The sequence below is a fragment of the Cnephaeus nilssonii genome (genome assembly GCF_951640355.1).
Source record: "Cnephaeus nilssonii genome assembly, chromosome: X".
In the NCBI taxonomy this organism is placed as follows: domain Eukaryota; kingdom Metazoa; phylum Chordata; class Mammalia; order Chiroptera; family Vespertilionidae; genus Cnephaeus; species Cnephaeus nilssonii.
This window is the reverse complement of record NC_137071.1, coordinates 18733194-18750999: the sequence shown is the minus strand read 5'-3', so window position 1 is coordinate 18750999 and position 17806 is coordinate 18733194. Positions and strand designations below refer to the sequence as shown.

General features: G+C 38.0%; 1 protein-coding gene across 4 annotated transcripts in view; it reads left to right on the top strand.

Annotated features, from left to right (window-relative positions):
* Window positions 1–17806, top strand: part of DMD (dystrophin) — a 2362317-nt gene that overhangs the window by 2211264 nt on the left and 133247 nt on the right. The gene's annotated exons all lie outside the window — the stretch shown is intronic.

Below are 17806 nucleotides of genomic sequence, written 5' to 3'. Positions count from 1 at the left end.
TGTGCAAAGGGATTTTCTGCCGTCTTCCCAATGCTTATAACTTCTAAGCCTGTCAGGTCATCAGTGTGAACATTTAACTGACTTCTCTCCTATGGCTTGTTCTGTGTTTGTGTGAGAGCCTGACAGTTCTTTTACTCCTCATAACTTGGCATTTATTTGAACAGATACACAGTCTCCAAATAAGGGGAAAACACCAATCTTTTTCATGATTGATGAAGGTCCACTCTATACCATTTAAGTTCCGTCTGGAATCATCTGAAATGAATTCTGTTACATTGTCACTAATTGCTGCTGTTGTTGTTTTAAAAATATATTTGTATTGATTTCAGAGAGGAAGGGAGAGGGAGAGAGAGATAGAAACATCAGTGATGAGAGAGAATCACATGGCTGCCTCCTGCGTGCCCCACACTGAGGATGGAGCCTGCAACCTGGGCACGTGCCCTGACGGTGAATCGAACTGTGACCTCCTGGTTCATAGGTCGACCTTCAACCACTGAGCCACACCAGCCGGGCTGATTGTTGTTTTTAATAAAAAATAGTCATGTCTTCTCTACTACTAAAAATTTTTGTCTGCTTTTCTGTGAATGGATATATTTACAGATAAAAATGCATGAGGTGAGCTTTTCTGTGAATGGGTGTTTTTACAGATAAAAATGCATGAGGTGAACTTACGTGACGAAGCCCATGGAAATCAGGATGCTTAAATAAATTGTGTAGACATAAATCTATGTTGGGTATATGTGTGTATCTGTCTGCCTGTAGCAATTACTACCTTTCTCTCATAGGTTTCTATTGATTAATGAATTATAGCTATAGAGACTTAAGGAATGGGATATTAGCCCAAAAAATCGTTTTCCTAAACTTTTTCTACTTATAAATTACATAATTTTATTCTAGAAAATCTGAAAAATACAAATAAAAAGCATGAAAAGAAGTCACATAATTCTAGCCAGACATATCTATTACATTTCAAGTAATATTTTGTTTTTATTTTCAGTGTAGCAGTGTGTGTGTGTATGCGTGCACGTACATACATACATACATACACACACACCTTTTAAGATTGTAATAAAATTTAGATCAGGTAACTTTTAAGTGCTGCGTTTTCAGCCCCTACAGAATGTTTCTGGCTTATAATGCTGCACTGGTTAGACCACAGGTGGTAAACTTGAATGCTTAGATTTTGGCAAATGAGAAAATGAAGAGTTCATCTGAAGTGGGCAGAGTCTGTGCTGGGGGGAACTGGTAGTCCCAGCCCAGTGCTATCAGGACTTTAGATTTTTCAAGAGAAACTAAAAATCTGTCAATAAAGAGCTAATTTAATCTTGTCCATGGGCCTCCTGATTATAACCTTTGGTTTACACAGACTCAGCCCACTCATCATTTTCACTCTAATTACAGTGATCTCTAGTGGTAATCTTTTAATTTACTTTCATTTTTAAATTATTATTATTATTGTAGAGTTAATACTGTTTCATAGTTTTTAGTTTAAAAATATGCACAGGCTAACAAATGAAAAAGAAAAGAGAAATAATCTAGCCCCCTTTAGAATTAACTAAAGTTTAATAATCTAGTAGGTATCTTCAAAAATACCTTTTTACAAAAGTTTGATCATTATATTTTATAGTTAGCTTTTTTAAAAGGTATATTACCTAAAAGTAATGTACCATGGTCATATTTTCATTTTATTGCATTGTATTATCTACCATATTGCTTTTAATTACTGTGTAATGAGAAATCACAAATATGGTTGATAAAAAAGCTAATTGTGAACTGTCAATGAGCTGGTGTCTGTACCTTCAAAAGGAATTAAATACAATTTTATCATATTTCTAAAGCTTTCTCAGGACGCTGGATGTGATGGTAAACTCAAAGCTCATTGGTGTCCAGCATCATTTGTAACCTTGGGCAAATCACCTGCCTTTGGAACATAATGGAATTTTACAGTTGCAGGGAAATTTAGAGCTCGTTTATTACCAACTTTTTCTTGGGTAAAATCAACTATATTGAGGTCATTTACACAAAATAAAATGTAGCCATCATAAATACGTTATTTCCAACCCCCTTTGAAATACTGTTTTTTGCTACCCTAATAACAAACATTTTGGAAATGAACTAGGTGTCAAATTTGTTTTTTAGCTTTCAGAACCAATATTCCAGTATTTTTGTTAGAATCAAATGTTACTTTTCTCCAATGGTGACTTAACCATGTAACATGTCCATTTTTTTATTTTATTTAAAAAAGTTTTTAAATATATTATTTTTATTGATTTCAGAGAGGAAGGGAAGAGAGAGAGATAGAAACATCAATGATGAGAGAGAATCATTGATGGGCTGACTCCTGCACGCCCCACACTGGGGATCGAGCCTGCAACCTGGGCATGTGCCCTGACTGGGAATCGAACTGTGCCCTCCTGGTTCATTGGTCAATGCTGAACCACTGGGCCACACCAGCTGGGCACATGTCCATTTATTGAGAGTCTACTGTGTGTGCTGCACATGTAACATGTCAGCAGCCATCATGCATGGTGGATGATATCCACTGTCATATTGCACAGGGCAGTGAAGTCAGCTGCAGAGAAAGCATTTATCAGGACTACACAGCTGTAAGGGGCTACACTGGTATTTGTCCTGGGGCTTCTGTTATTTTCACTTATCTCATTGAGTTTATTAACTTAGTAAAGTATGTCCATGTAGGTTGCTGTGTGTGCACCTGCACCTGCTTTACCTATGGATAGACGGTTACTCAAATGGTATTTCTGGAACAAACCATTGCTTTTCTAGCAATAGTATGGTGGGCTCCTAGACAGTAGGCACTCCTCCTTTTGCTGTTGCCAGTTGCACATGGAATGATTGATTTAGTTTGTCATGTGTCTACATCCCTAAGATAACCTACAAGATTAAGTACCTTCTCACCCCTAAATTATAGTGTTTCAAAGTTAAAATATAAGCAGAACATCCGGAAAAGTAAACTTTTATTTCTATTTCTATTTTATTTTATTTATTATTTTATTTTTTGTTAATCCTCACCCGAGGATATTTTTCCATTGATTTTTAGGGAGAGTGGAAGAGAGAGGGAAAGACAGAAACATCAATGTGAGAGGAATACATTGATTGGTTGCCTCCTGCACAAGCCCAGACCAGGGCCTGGGCCTGGGCCTGGGCCCCGGAGGAGCCTGCAACCAAGGTATGTGCCTTTGACCGGAATTGTACACGGGACCCTTTTGCCTGCAGGCCAATGCTCTATCCCCTGAGCCAAACCAGCTAGGGCTTCTTTTTTTATTTTATATATTGGCTTATGTTTATTCTCAAGAGGTATCTCTTTAGATCCAAGTTGCTATTCTGAGCTGGATGAAATGATTGGAAGCCTTCAATTGCACTCAATTCATAAAAGGTATTATGGCATCAAAACTGGTGTTGTGTGGTGTGTTAAATGTTTTAGCCATACTTTAGTAGGTCCCTCTCCTAATAAAACCCCAGCCTGTCTGTGGAAACATGTTGAAAATATCAAGATGTGGCCTTTCCCCATCATACCCCTCCCCCTACTTCAGACATACCTTTACTGTGGACGCTGCAGTGGCTCACAATGTGCATGAAATGTTACACATTTCCTAAATATGCCCACTTCTGAGGAGGTTTTCATAGTCTAATTTGGCAAAAATCTCCAACCAGCCTTTTCAACACACTTTGTTACCTGCCTTACTCCCAAAAGCATTCAAGTGTTCCCCCCTACCCGGGGTCTGAACAGCACAGTGGTATAAGCCAAGAACATTTTGTAAGGACTGAAAAAGTAGCACTTGAGCATTAAGTGTTGGAAGGCTGCACTATTTCTTGAAATGTTAATATTGGAGAGCTCTAGTTAATAGCATTCCAGCTGATTTTCTTTTTTTTTTTTTAACTTTTTCTTTTTTATTTTTTTAAATATTTTATTGATTTTTTACATAGAAGAAGAGGGATAGAGAGTTAGAAACATTGATGAGAGAGAAACATCAATCAGCTGCCTCTTGCACACCTCCTACTGGGGATGTGCCCGCAACCAAGGTACAGGCCCTTGACCGGAATCGAACCTGGGACCCTTGAGTCCGCAGGCCGACGCTCTATCCATTGAGCCAAACCGGTTTCAGCTGATTTTCTTTTTCATTCTTCTTTCCCCAATTTCCTACAGTGAATTTTTATATTATCTACAATTACATATTTAGCAAAAAAGTTTCATCATCAGAACTCCCTACCCCATTCCTCAGTGTCCCTATGGTTGTAATTCATTAACCAATGAGCACCTATGGCAGAAAACCTACCATAGCCATACTCACACACACGCGCACTCCCACACACATATATATATACAGAATTTATGTTTAAATACCCTGATTCCCATAGATTTTCTCGGGTAAATTTAAACACAAAGAGATCTTCTCATGGGTTGTTACTCTCTAAATATGTCCATTCACAAAAAAGAAGACTTAAAAATGTTTCATGGTAGAGAAGACAAGGCTAACTTTTTTAAATTAAAAAAATGTATGTTCTTGCCTCCTTTGTCAAATATTAATTGAACATAGTGGTTTGGGGGGGCAGTGGGGGGATAAGGACACATATGTAATACCTTAATCAATTAAAAATGTAAACTAATTCATTTCAGATTGTTCTCAAGGAATCTAAAAAGGTGTTATTTCAGTGAGTTTTTATCAAATGTTAAAAAATATTTGTTTTTCCCTTACTTTTAGGCAGTGTCCCCATTCAAAAAAATTCCAAGTTCTGAGGTGGAATAATTTACCAGGCTCCCACACATACACACAACAAAGCATAGTAAAGAAATAATTTCAATATTCCCAATAACGACCTGACAGTCATTAGGAGTTTGAACATTGGAAGGTCTCCAGAAAATTTTTTACGCAACATTAACAGTTTGGCAGAAGAATTGTTTTGTTTTCATAAGAAAGAAATCAATAAGAATAACTGGAAAAGTTTTCTTTCAACATTTTTCTCTGACTACTCCTATTGCAGTTGGGGTGAATGATATATAATAAACAAAGCTTCCCGTATCGATTTTTATGTGGGCCTTAGTATCCTTATCTTTAAAATGAGTGTATTAGACAAAAGTGTCTTAAGAATTTTGTTTGTTTTTCCTTACTTTGGGTTGAGGTGGAGCAGGTTGCTTCCAAAACTTGCTGTGATCGTAATTTTTCAAGAAGTACCTTTGGCTGACTCTGCAGACAAATGGGTTTCTAAAAGTTTAATCATTCCTATTTTTAAAAATGCGCATTCCGGGAAAACAAACAACAGTGAGAAGGTTCTGCCACCCCTCCCTGTCTTATAGGCAGAGTTAGACAAGCTGTTATTGGGTAGGGAGACTCTGGAGCTGTTTCCCACAAGCCCACTGGGCCATGAATGTGTGGTTGAGAAGGCATGTTCTTCATCGTTTTTCTGAAGTAATAATGGGCTCAATTCATGAGGTGAATTTCAGGTTTCTTTTAGCATCTTTGCAAATGGAATGGAAATATCATCGTTTTAATAGGTTATCTAGGTGATTTAAAATGTAAAGCTGTTGCCCTAGCTGGTTTGGCTCAATGGATAGAGTGTCAACCTGTGGACTGAAGGGTCCCGGGTTCGATTCTGGTCAAGGGCACATGCCTGGGTTGCAAGCTCGAACTCCAGTAAGGAGTGTGCAGGAGGCAGCCGATCAATGATTCTCTCTCATCATTGATGTTTCTATCTCTCTATCCCTCTCCCTTCTTCTCTGAAATCAGTAAAAATATATATTTTAAAAAAATAATAAAAATTAAAGCTCTTTAAGGCTCCAAAAGGTATTTACAAATCAGTAAATGTTAGTAACGTGCTCTGGAATTTATTTGAAATATTTACATAGTATTGATTTATGTGAAGTGCCATTATATGATTAAAAGCCTGTCATTTTCTCACAATTTATGTTTAGGTTCTTAAGTGCATCACTGAAATTTTAAATCAACATTTTTTTTTCCCCAACACCATTTATCCCCCTATACCCTTTTCTACCAAGTCGACATTTTTTTAAAAGTCTCCTCCCCACACACATAAAATATGCATGTGCTGCTTAAAAAATACTTAAAGTATTTCTTTGTCTGTCTTATTGAGGGTATATTAATTATAAATACTATAATATCTTTATGTAGTGCCCTCCATGACTCCTTTCTGAACTACAATATGAGGTGTTTACATTAGTAATACCAGCAATACGGCCCAGGAATAGCAGTTTGCAAAGGAGAAACATAGGTAAAAATAGGATAACGTGAAGAGAGAATCATTAAGCTTCAGAAGGTTAACTGACTCTATTTTAAATCATTAACTAAAATCTAGATGTACTTTATGAACTGACATTACTGAACTCAATTTCCATTTCCTTCCTCGAAAGCCCCTTTAACCCTCAGTTTTTTTCTCTAGTGGTATTGGTTCTCCTGTAGTTCTGGCATTCTTTAGAAGGATCTAGCCACACTTACCTGTTGTCCAAATTTTTTTTTTAAATATGTTTTTACTGATTTTAGAGAGAGGAAGGGAGAGAAACATCTGATGGACCGCCTCCTGCATGCCCCCTACAGGGGATCCAGCCCGAAACTCAGGCATGTGCCCTGACCGGGAATCATTCCGGTGACCTCTCAGTGCCCAGGACTATGATCAAGCAACTGAGCCACACTGGCCAGGGCTACCCAAGTTCAGGAACTCACTATTCATGATGTTCACTTGAATGATGCAAAAGCTCTAAATTTTCAAAAATGGGCTTATGAATGTTTTAGAAATTCTCAGCGAAAGTGGTCTTTAAAACACCTGTGATTTAAATAAAGGCAGTCCATCATCACATGGCCCTGAACCTCATGTCTGTTGCCTGAGAAGAGCTTCAGAATATTCAAATGAGGGTTTAGTTTTTAGGGTCTGCTGAATTTGAAACTGGTGTGATTCTTCAGCAGTCTTAGTTAAGAGGACTAGTTAAGTTCCAGTTAAAGTCAAGAAGCTAAGAGCGTCAAGGTGCATGAATATCATTATTAATAAACTAGAGGCCCGATGCATGAAATTCGTGCAAGGGGCTTGGCCCTTGCAGCTGCGGTGGCTTGCCTCGGCTCTCACAGCCCTGGCTTCGTCTGGAAGGTCGTCCGGAAGGTCGTTAGTCTGTCTGGTCTAATTAGCATATTACGCTTTTATTATTATAGATAACTGCAACTGTCAAGATTGAGTTAGAAAGACCAGTGGAGAAATCCTGTGCCTCTGTCCTCAGTTTGCCAAGAGGAATGAGAATAAGAGAGCTTATTCTCCCTCTCTTTTGATAGCTTTCTACATTCCATTAAGTATTCCCTCCTGAGGATGCTCTATGATTAGGAATTGCAGGATTCGGAATGATGATGAATTCCTTTTGCATCGGGAGCTGGTCCTATTGCTTTTTTCAGCATATTTTGTAAACTAAACTGTTCTCAACTAAGCTACTCAACATTTAGCAAATTCCTTGTCTCTTGTTCTAGTTCCTTACATATTGCTAAGTATTAAAACCTTTGCCTTTCGATTTTTCACTAGCATAATGCCTTGAACTGGAAACAATATCTAAATTCAGATCCGAGTTTGGGTGTGACCTTGAGCTAGTCCTTTGCTTTCTCTTGGTCTTCAATCCCTAATGTCTGGTTTTAATTTAACTTATGGCTAGATGAGGGTTTGGTTTTATGAATGCTATGCCCAACTCTCCAGTTTTTGTCTGTCACCACCAGCCTGGAAGATAAGAATACTAGGACCTTCACATTTATAATAATTGCACTTTCATTTGTGTAGCTGTTTACAGTGTACAAAGAATTTGTAGGAATAGCCACATTTCTTCTTTAGACAGCTGTAAAATTAGGTATATAGCTGGCATATGACCTACATTTTCTATCAATTTCAGTTTCAGATCTTCTGGCCTGCCATCCCTTTGAGTAGACTTCCTGTTTCTGATTTGGAAAATAATGCTTTCATATCAGTGGGTGGGGCAACTGTGTTTTTTGTTTTTTTTCTTCTATTTGGACTTGAGCAGGCTGAAGCTGAAGACTTGCTTTGACCAATTCATACTGACATATGGGTAGAAGATAAGGCACCAAATCCACAGCACACGTTTTATGGTTGCTAGTTCACTATTCTCAAAGGAATATCCATTACTTGTAGCATGATTTATAAAACTGCTTTATCAGCGTAATTAAGCTATGGAATCTCAAATGACATTCTTTATTCCCTAGCTGACAAAGTTAGCAGAGGAGATTTACTCAGATTTGCAAAATAGAGGACATAAGACATTAAGGCTGTTATAAATGTTCTTCCTTTACTTCTATCCTGCTTATAAAAGAAAAAAGAAAAATAATCTGTTCTTTTAACTTGAGTTAGGATCAATTGATTTTCCCAGTTTGTAAAATAGAAATGTAATATTCAAATGAAAATTTATGGCATTTTACTGGAATATTCTTTTATAATATTTTTTATTGTTCATATAACGAGATTTAAAGCTTCTAACTGAAGAGCATAAATAAATAGATATTTCTGAATTGCATCTTCCAAACTTTATTTCAGAAGGAAACTCGGAAGGATTCTCTCTCAGACTTGGATTGGTGTACAATTTAAAAGAGCTGCCTAATTGTAGTTTACTTGCTCTAAATAAGAGAAGGAGTAAGGTTACACCTGCAGCTATGATAAAAGTGCTCGATGGGTACAATTTTATGTTGGTGGGTCTGCAGAAGACAAATTTTGCACACAAAGTAAAGGCATCTAAAAATGAAGCTGCTCTTATTCAGACATTTCCAGTATTTCTTTTTTAAGCACACAAGTCTGATTACCTTTGTATACCTCTTGGGAGCTGCAGTTTTGCTGAAAAGAGAGCCAGAGCAGTCAGAACACTCCCACAAAATAGATAGTGAGTTTTTTATTTTATTATTTTTTAAAAATATTTTTATTGATTTCAGAGAGGAAGGGAGAGGGAGAGAGATAGAAAGATCAATAATGAGAATTATTGATAGGTTGCCTCTTGCACGCCCTCTACTGGGGATTGAACCTGCAACCTGGGCATGTGCCCTTGACCGGAATCGAAGCCGGGACCCTTAGTTCACAGGCCGATGCTCTCTCCACTGAGCCAAACTGGCTAGGGTGATAGTGAGTTTTGAAAGTTCGCATCCTGTACAGTAGTAATAAAATGACCTAAAAATAATCTGAAAGTCTTTCTTATGACATAGTGGATGAATCATTAGCTTATTTCTGAATTGGTGATATTCTGTGGGAATGTTTCAGAATTTGCCATTTCACAAAGTCTCGATCCCTTGCATAACTCCAGGGAAGTCCTTGGGCCCTTCATAAATTGAAGCTTATGTAACTGGGGCATATGTTACGTGTGTGTGTGTGTGTGTGTGTGTGTGTGTGTGTGTGTATGCATACACACATATTTACACATGTATTTTTAAAATATATTTTATTGATTTTTTACAGAGAGGAAGGGAGAGGGATAGAGAGTTAGAAACATCAATGAGAGAGAAACATCGATCTGCTGCCTCCTGCACACTCCCTACTGGGAATGTGCCCACAACCAAGGTACATGCCCTTGACCGGAATCAAACCCGGGACCCTTCAGTCCGCAGGCCAACGCTCTATCCACTGAGCCAAACCAGTCAGGGCTACACATGTATTTTTAATGAAGCATTTATTTTGGTGGGAAAGTTTTTCATTTTATATTCTGCATTTTAGTTTATTTAAAGAGGCTGTCAGCCTGGCCCGCGTGGTTTAGTGGTTGAGTGTCGACCTATGAACCAGGATGTCACGGTTCGATTCCTGGTCAGGGCACATGCCCGGATTTTGGGCTTGATCCCCAGTGTGGGGCGTGTAGGAGGCAGCCAATCAATGATTCTCTCTCATAATTGATGTTTCTCTCAATTTTAGAGTGAGCTTCTTAGCAGGTCTTTTTTTGTTTTTTAACATACAGTATGTCACAGACTTTTAGGTGGTCCTACTGAAACTGACTAGTATGTACTCACACCACATTGAACTCGCTGCACAAGTTCACCAAGGCTCGATCTGGTCTGTACTTTGTTCTGTGAAATGAACTCGGTGATCATGCATTTGGATGTCATGGCAATGTCAAATTGCTACAGAAGTTGCTTAACACACTCTCAGTTTCTGTCCTTGCAAAGGACCATAATTTGAATAGCACTGTCCGAGAGAACTTAATTTTTTAAAGTGTAAATGTCAACTCAAATCAAGTGACCTTGGTGGGGAGAGGATAATTAATTGACACCAAACAGGAACACCTAAAAAATGTTATTTATGGAACTTTATATTTTGCCAAGGGTGACAAGCCCAGGCAAAGGAGGGATCTATCTTCTTTCTCATTTCACAGCCATTCTTAGCCATTATTTTGGAGGTCAAGGTACTCGAATCTCACTCCATTTTAGGAGAGGGCCTGGGATGAAGTGAATGCCTTTCCCACCCATATAATTAAATATAATGTATAGAATGTGATATTTTTCAATTACAAGTTTCTTTTTATCTAGAATATAAAATGTGGTATGCATCCCCTTTACATTATGTGTTGAATTCAATGGGAAACTGATTGATTTTACTGTGACTTTACTATTGTCACTATATGAGTTTAGGTTGGGCGGTAATGTGATGTAGCAGCAAAATAGTTTATTGACCTTGAGACTAACTAGCAAGATGTGAACTTGAGTTCTGGCTCTGCTACCAGTTCTCTGTGGCCAAAGACAAAGGCACTAACAATTTTGAACCCCAATTTACTGATTTGTTTCGTACTTATGATACTGCTTTCCTTGGGAAGCATTGTGGAGATTAGAGATAATATATGTAAAATGACAAAATGTCTGACATAGTAACTGCTCAAGGAATCATAATTGCTATTAATGATGATTACGATGATTCACTATCTATTATTATTAGTGATATTATCGTATCTCATATTCATCCTTATCCAAAACCTGTTGGGGTTCTAATGTCAGATACCAAGAGTTTAGATGGTGAGGGAAACCTAATGTAGGTCTTCAAGTCTGACACTCGAGGGGCCACTCAATTTTTTCTAAAGTAGTTTAACTCTTAACCAAAGTACCAAGGTTCACGCCTGATTGGAGTGGCTCAGTGTTTGAGTGTCGACTTATGAACCAAGAGATCATGGTTTGATTCCGAGTCAGGACATGTGCCTGGGTTGTAGGCTCGATCCCCAGTGTGGGGCATGTAAGAGGCAGCCAATCAATGATTTTCACTCATCATTGATGTTTCTATCTCTCTCTTTCCCTCTTCCTTCCTCTCTGAAATCAATAAAAAATATATTTTTAAAACCCGAAGTTCCAAGGTTCACTTGATCACAATTTATCCTAACTTTAAGAAAGTATACACTTACCTTAATTTGAAAAGCAAAGTAAAATAACACATTTCATACTGTGTTCTTTTTTTTATTGTCTTAAGTTTTACATGTGTCTCCTTTTTCCCCAATTGACCTCCTCCTCCATCCCTTCCCAGCCCGGGCAAACCCCCACCGCCCCAGTGTCTGTGTCCATTGCTTATGCTAATATGCATGCATACAAGTCCTTTGGTTGCTCTCTAGCCGCCCCGCCCCCCACCATTTGTCTCTAGATCGATCTATTCTTGTTCATCAAATTATGTTGATCATTATATCCCACATTTGAGTGAGATCATGTGATGTTTTATCTTTCTCCGACTGGCTTATTTCGCTTAGCATAATGCTCTCCAGTTCCATCCATGCTGTTGTAAATCATACTGTGTTCTTTACCTTCTCCCAATTCTAAAGTAATATACCCTTTGTAATAGAAAACAATATGCACCGTAACCTTTAACCATAAATACAGATGACTTGATTAATACACATATGTGTGTAATTTATATTTCTCCTCCTGTCTATGTCTTTGAGACCTTAAAAGCTTAAATAAAGTACAAAATCAAATATACATGTCATAAAACAAGCTGGTAGAGTAACATGCCCAGTAATTCATAAGTAAAAAGAAAGGAGAAAGTCTGTAAAATAATGTGACATGCACAGAAAAATGCCTGACACATAGTAAACACCTAAAAAATGGTGGTAGCACTATAGGAGGCAAGGGAATGGCCACAGAGGTGGTAAGGAGTTCTCTGTGACATGCTGGGGGTTTTGATGCTGAGATATTTTACTTGGGTGATATATCAATCAGGTCCAGTCAGGAAACAGAAACCACTTTAGATATTTCAAAAAGAGGGAATTTGCCCAGCTGGCATGGCTCAGTGGTTGATCATCGACCTATGAACCAGGAGGTCACAGTTTGAGATTCCTGGTCAGGGCACATGCCCGGGTTGTGGGCTCAATTCCCTGTGTGGGGCGTGCAGGAGGCAGCCAATCAATGATTCTCATCATTGATGTTTCTATCTCTCTTCCCCTGTCCCTTCCCATAAATCAATAATTTTATATATATAGGCATTTAATGCCAGAAATTGATTACCTAATGGTGGAGGAGTTAAGAAGCTAAACAGAGAACAAGGAGCCTTCGCTATACCCAAGATTAGAGGGACCGTGGCAAGAGGGCTATCATCAGAGCCCTAGAAGCCAGGACCATCAGGTGGAACTAGAACCAGTGGCCAGTTAGGAGCACTGGGGGAGGGGATGATGGGAGAGAAATGGAGCCAGGAAGGAGCCACAGCTACTGGCAGAGCTTTTGCTAAAGGCAGAGAGGAAAAGAGAGAAATAGCCTCACCTCTCTTTTCCTCCTGCCCTTTGATCTTCTGCCAGTGACTCCCATTGGCTAAACTTACCTGGAAGTCAGTTGGTAAGGGAGCATAAAAATGCCATTCTCTGTAAGAAAGAACAGGGGAGGAGGAAAAGGTCAGAGAATGGATCTGAGAACCAGCAAGCAAATAGATGAAATAGAGGAGACCTCATGGCAGATGAGGCAGCCAAACATCTATGCCAATATGCAGGGATGAGAAACACAAAGCCTTAATAAAAGCTATCCAAGGTGACTTAGAGATGGCACTAGAAGGGCACATTAGGTTGAAAGGAAACTAACCTAAAAATAAGGAAGAGCAGTTAGCAATAAGGTTATTTGCATGGGATTTCAAAGACTGAATATAAGCTCCCATTCATTTGCTTATAGTACTTGTATTATTTATAGTTGTTTATTCTCAAGTCTCTCAAGTTTTTTTATTAAGTTGGTTGGAGTGTTGTCCTGTACACCAAAATGTTGCGGGTTCGATTTCTGGTCAGAGCACATACCCAGGTTTCAGGTTCAATCCCTGGCCAGGGCTTGTATGGGAGGCAACCGATCGATGTATCTCTCTCTCTGTCTCTGTCTCTCCTCTGTCTCCCTCCCTCCCTCCCTTTCTCTCTCTCCTTAAAATAAATAAATATATCCTCAGGTGAGAATAAAAAAAAAACACACAAAAAACACCTGTCTTCATGTTTGTCAGCAGTGCCTGGCACATGGTAGCCTCTGAATAAATAAATTGGTCATTGAATGAAACACAGTACGGCAAGAGAGAGTGATTTTGCTGGGGAAGAAGACAAATACCACTTAAGAAGATGAAAGGTTAGCTCTAGCTGGTTTGGTTCAGCCTGTGGACCGAAGGGTCCTGGGTTTGATTCCGGTCAAGATTCATGATGTTTCTCTCTGTCTCTCCCCATCTCTTCCACTCTCTCTAAAAATCAATGGAAAAAATATCCTCAGATGAGGATTAACAACAACAACAACAACAAAAAGATGGAAGGTTATAGATGATATTTTCCTAAGGCAGATTATTAAACTGGCAAGATGGAACTCTCTGGAGAAATGGAATCCTTTCTAGAATATAGAAGATAAAGCCTCATAATAATAAAAATAGCCAATATCTATTAAGTTGTACATTTTATTTGCAGCTTGGTATTTTAGCAAAACCATATGAACTGCTACTCTGGAATTAATTTTGTACTTAAAGGGAATAATTAAATGATGATCAAGAAGATAAGACCCTTGAAAGAAAGAGTCAATATTGGATCTGGAATTTATATAACAAGGGAAGGAAACACTGAACACAATTTGATGTGCTGATAAGCCTCATTTATTCATTGGTTCCATGACTCAATAAACATTTAAGAGTGTGGCAAGCATTGTGAACCTAAACTTTAGGACATCAGACTAAAAATATTATGAAAAATAAGATTTATTAAAGGTATACATTTTTTATAATCTTATTTTTCTCGAATATTAAAACACTTGTTCACTTCAAAAATTTTGGAAGAAAATAAGTGTAAAAAAAAAAGAAAAATCACCTCAAGTCTCAGCACCTAAAAATAACCACCATTTACATTTAAAGGATTGCTTCCAATCTTTTTTTCTATGCATTTTATGTGGTTGTTTGAGATAATAAACTATATAATAAAAGGCTAATATGTAAATTGTCCCCTTGGGAGTTTGGGAGACTGGGAGTTTGATCACTCGCTATGACATGTGCTGACCACCAGGGGGAAGCATGGAACATGGCGGGTGACCGGCAGCAGTGGGGCACTGAGGGAGTGAGGGAAGGAGGAGGCAGGGAGGCGGGGAACCTGATCAGCCCTGATCACTGGTCAGACCTAGGGACCCTACCCTTGCAAAAATTTCGTGCACTAGGCCTCTAGTTATATTTATAATGTTGTATGCTACTTTATTCCTTAAATATTACAAGTTTGCACTCATTCTTAACAATTCTTCCGGTTTGTTATATTTTCCAAGTTGCATTTTCTTAGAGCACCACTTTTTAAAACGAATTTCCCATTTTTCTTTCAAAATATGTTTTTATTGGTAGAGAGAGAGAAAGAAAGAGGGAGAGAAACATCTATGTGAAAGAGAAGCATCGATCAGTTACCTCCCACATGTACCTCAACCGGGGATTCAACCCACAACCTGGGCATGTGCCCTGACTGGGAATTGAACCAGTGACCTTTCAGTACACAGGATGATGCCCAACCAACTGAGCCACACTGGCAAGGGCTAATTTCCCATTTTTCAAAAATTAGTTTATGGAAAAGGAAACTCAAATTTGTGTTGAATTTATGGAAATAAATCTTTAAGATTCTGGAAACTTATTACAAACAGACTTCTGAAAAGAATGCCAAGTAAAGTGTTATGATGTCTTCATGCAACAAGCTACTTGTGTATTAAAGATATTACAGAATGAAGTCTGTGTGGTCAGAAATAGGCAATCAGATATCAGAAGGTTGATAAGTTAAATTTATTCTATGATAAATATAGTTTGGAAATTTGAGTGAACAGTTTTCTACCACAAATATCTTAATGGATAAATTTTCCTTTATGAAATATTTATGGTCTCAAGGGGACAAGGCAACTATCCTTGGAAACGTTCAATATTACAGGAAAATCATTGCCTTTCTTTGCAAACAAATTTATTTTTTATCATTTTAATATGTTTTTATTGATTTTTAGAGCGAGAGGAAGGGAGAGGCATAGATAGAAACATCGATGAGAAACATCATCAATCCATGATTCCCCACTGGGGATCGAGCCCGAAACCCGGGCATGTTCCCTGACTGGAATTGAACTGGTGACCTCTTGGTTCAAGAGTTAATGCTCAACCACTGAGCCACACCAGCTGGGCTCTTAGCAAACAAATTTAGACAGAAACTCAAATTTATATGTTTTTCTTAGTTTTAATATTTACACTAACTGATATGTAAAAATTCACTTAGCTGTAATTATCTATCTGGAAAGAGAATGGCTAGCAGAACATGTTATCTTCTCAAAACATTTGTGCCTATAATTATCACATTCTGTTCAAGGTTCTTCTTACACTGCCAATTAAGGCTGTAGCCTCTTGCTTCAGTTATGTTTTCTGGTCAAGATACAGTTAAAGGGTATGGAGCTAATAATTTTTTCCACACTTGCTTCCAATTTTTTGCTGCTCTAAGTTAGACTGTGAGGAACATCTTTGTGAGTAAAGCCTCTTCATATTTGATTTGTAGACATGTAATCACTGGGTATTAATCTTTTAAGTTACTTGGTATATGTTGCCTGAAATTCTCTCAAAAGGTTGTACTTATTTACATTCTTTTTTAAAAAAGAGATTTTATTTATTTATTTATTTGTTTATTTATTTTTTATTTTTTATAATCCTCACCCGAGGATATTTTTCCATTGATTTTTAGAGAGAGTGGAAGAGGGAGGGAAAGACAGAGAGAAACATCGATGTGTGAGATGGATTGGTTGCTTCCTGCACGAGCCCTGACCAGGGTCTGGGCCTGGGAGGAACCTGCAACTGAGGAAGTGCCCTTGATCTGAAGAAAACCTGGGACCCTTTGTTCCGAAGGCCTATAGATGCTCTATCCACTGAGCCAAGCCAGCTAGTACCCATTTACATTCTTAAGTACATGAGACTGCCCATCTAAGCCCTTGCCAGCGAAGAGCATTATTTTTACCTTTGCTATTGTAATAGGGAACATAAAACCGTCTTGTTGTTATTTGCATATCTTTGATTACTAGTGATCATGACCATTTACTTTTAAATGTTTACTGAGCATTTTTCCACCTTTGTGAGTAATGTAAAAGCAAAACCAATTTAACCAAACAAAACTCGTCCAAACTTTTGTGAGATAATGTAAATTTCTTTGCATTGTGTTGAGGGACTCTTGGTAATGAGAATCCTGATTGCATCAGTACTGTTTTTGAATTATGTCCTAGCTTTCTCTTCTCTAAGCTAAACAAGTCTAATCCCTTTATCCATCTTCATTGGGCCTATTATCCACCCATTATTGTTAGATTTTCCTATTATCTATTTCAACTCCAGTTTTTTCACATTTTTTAATACATGCAGAGCTTTAAACTACAGTGGTTCTCTTAATAAAGGGCTATTCAGTTATGGGAGAGGAGGAAGCTTGCTTCCTGCCTCTTGAGTCATGGAAACTCATACATACCACAGGTATGGACAATTTAGTTTTATAGTTCCATGTGAGGCACCTATTTTATTCCCCATAAGTATGGAGTACTTAGAATATCCCAGGCCCTGCTCTGAGGAACTGAATACAAGGGAACATAGGCATAATCCCTGTCCATCTCCCAAGCCCGTGTGAACTCACACATGCACTGGTTCTTAAGATGTGATAGAAGTCCTTGCCCATGGGGAGTGAAGAGCCCAGCACCAGGTCTAATTGTGGCCAATGGGGGAATGCTTAAGTTATTCTAAGTTCTGTCTGTCTCTGGAACCCAAATGACAACCATGTTATTTCCTTATGTTGCTGATCTAATAGTTTATTTTTTATTTAATTTATTGGGGTGACATTGGTTAATAAAATTATAAGTTTCAGGTATATAATTCTATACAATATACAGATGATGTGTTACAGAACTGTAATAGTTTATCAATGCCAGCATATACCTATTTTGTTTTTCAAGGCAAATTTAAATGTTTCCAGTTGGAATGACTGAAGGTTTAAATTCAATCTAACAACACGCACACGCACATGCGGAGCCTATCATTGCCTGGTATCTTTCTACTTGTTTTGTATGGATTCTAGAAAGGCATATGTCAGCTTCACAAAAGACCTTACCGTCTTCTTTGGGGAATAAAATTGACAAACATGGACTAGTTAATAATGCTGTGTATACCAACTCACACAATGTCAAGGTCAAATGTACGGTATATATAGATAGAAAGTGCAATATTGATTAGAACCATTGGGGAATTCTTTTTGGAGAGAAAGAAAAAAAATCATTGTTCTGGGGAGTAATTTTGTAATATTTAGGCAAATTAAAATGTAGGCTAAGATATTACAGGTAGGAGATGGAGCAGCATAAACAAAGGTAAAACTGAAAGAGTAGTT